The sequence below is a fragment of the Theobroma umbraticum genome, unplaced genomic scaffold (genome assembly GCF_002168275.2).
Source record: "Theobroma umbraticum cultivar Fairchild unplaced genomic scaffold, ASM216827v3 scaffold_147.0, whole genome shotgun sequence".
In the NCBI taxonomy this organism is placed as follows: domain Eukaryota; kingdom Viridiplantae; phylum Streptophyta; class Magnoliopsida; order Malvales; family Malvaceae; genus Theobroma; species Theobroma umbraticum.
This window is the reverse complement of record NW_018397259.1, coordinates 3,497,243-3,499,425: the sequence shown is the minus strand read 5'-3', so window position 1 is coordinate 3,499,425 and position 2,183 is coordinate 3,497,243. Positions and strand designations below refer to the sequence as shown.

Below are 2,183 nucleotides of genomic sequence, written 5' to 3'. Positions count from 1 at the left end.
ATATATATATATATATATTATGTAATTAAAATATTGAACGATTGATTGTTATCTATTTCTGTAAATAACAAATAAGCCCTTGAATCATTTTCATTGATAGTTTGGGCAAACATGTCATCTCATCAGTCATGGTTGACATTAATTCTGTACACAAAGCTCATGAATTTGAAGCGCAGATGTCATTATTTCCATGCATTTCTTTTTAGATACTTGTATTTTGTTTTCATTTTTATTGAGTTGTATTCAATATTTTTGAGAGATTGATTGTGTTTTAGAATTTATTAAAAACGACTACTAATACTGATACTACTGTTTTTTTAAATTAATAATTTGAAAAATAAAAAATTATATCCCTAATTCTAGTGCATATAGAATTAATAAAATTAGATGTACCATATCATATCTCCTTTAATATTTCTATTATTTATTGCATTTCCAACTATTTGTTATCAAAATAATAGGATGAAAATAAAGAAATGTAAACGGACAATCAAAATGTGATAGCATCGTTCTTATGTTATTAATAAGATAACATATATAATATGTAATTTGATAACAAAACGGATGTAACAACGATAATAATGAGCAATAGTGTTTTTTTTTGTCATATGTAATGTAACGAGTTTTATTGTATTTATTAATTCTTTTATTATTTTGATTTTTTTAATAATTATAATTATTTTTTTAATTTAATAATTTGGATTGTGAAATTTTGTAAGCTACTTGCTATTAATACCATGGGCTTGATTGGAAAAACAACAGTGCTTTTATCTTCTTTAAAGATAACAAGTACAGTATCCTAGGTATTTTAACTTCAAGCAAGATGGGTTCCGAATTTCCTCTTCGGGCCACGAAATCTGCTTTGATTATTAACAATGGCAGAAACGCACAAGGGCGATGGGCAGCCTCAACCACAAAAAGCACAGCAATAAAGCATGGCACATCACATCGGTAATAATAGAGACAACAGTACACCACTTGCCCAGAAAAAATGTCATTGGCAGCATTGGCAGCAGACAATGAAATAGTCAAATTTTAATTATTAGATTGTGGGTGGCAAAGCAAAAGTAGTTTTATGTACATGATTCAATCTTATCCCGATGATAAAAAGTAGGTCATGAATTCTTATTAGAAGGCTTCAAATTCAATTAACTTTGATCAATTGATTATTTTCTTGGTTGAATTTATTCTAGATTATGGTACTTTCTTGATTTTTCTTTACTTAAGAAAAGAATTTATGATACATATGCTGAAGATTGTTAGATTATAAATGTAACTTATTTGATCATTTAATTATTAAAAAAAATTTTATCCATGCAAAATCAGTCATCTGTTTTTTTTCATTTCGTTACGATCGAGTAGCAAAGAAGAGAATAGGACGTGGACCACATGGTGAAAATGAGTGAGGAAGCAACTCAATTCATGTTAAAAACCAACACTAATTATTAATAATAAGTTATAGTAAGTTATTTATTAATATTCCAGCAGTGGTAGCTACCTCCAGTATTGGTAGAACTGTAAAAGGTTTTTTCCGAAGGAGCACCATGACTCTTTTGAAAACACATGGTTGATTAATGAGGGACTCTGGTTGGAGACTTAATACTCTCCTTTGATTTCTTTATCGTGTTCTGCTGGGGTTTGTGCATCCATTACAGGCTTCGGAAACAAGGGTTTCATTTGAGTGTCAAAGTTGATACAGTGCCAAATTTCCCATCACCAAGTTATTTTCCGAGTACGAAACAAACCTATTCTTTTCTCTCACTTAAAGCTAGTCATGAAACCGAACCTATATTAGCTTTGTTTCTTTCTCTCACTTGAACCAAGTCGTCATGAAAGTGGTATTCTTCTTCTTTCACAATCAAAACGCGCGTGATTAGTGGTGGTCGGTAATGGAGGGTAGGTAGTATTCGTGAGCGACGACTTACCGCGATAAAGGTGTAGGGTGTATTAGTGTTGTCCATTTTAGTGCTCTTTGCCTGCGGTTTGGATATCACCCCTGATCCTTTTTGCGTCTCTTCATATATATTATGTGGAACCGGTAATCGGATAAAGATTTTTTTTAAAAGATTTTCAATTAATAGGTGGAAAATCAACACAATTCCTACACTTAATTGGCAAATAAACTTACACAAACTTAGATGTTTCAACAATAAGCTGAAAAAAATCCCAGCAACACACTTACG

At 31.0% G+C, this 2,183-nt stretch overlaps 1 protein-coding gene across 1 annotated transcript in view; it reads left to right on the top strand.

Annotated features, from left to right (window-relative positions):
• The window catches only part of LOC110415037 (FAD-linked oxidases family protein), a 15,679-nt gene that overhangs the window by 10,135 nt on the left and 3,361 nt on the right, over window positions 1-2,183 (top strand). The gene's annotated exons all lie outside the window — the stretch shown is intronic.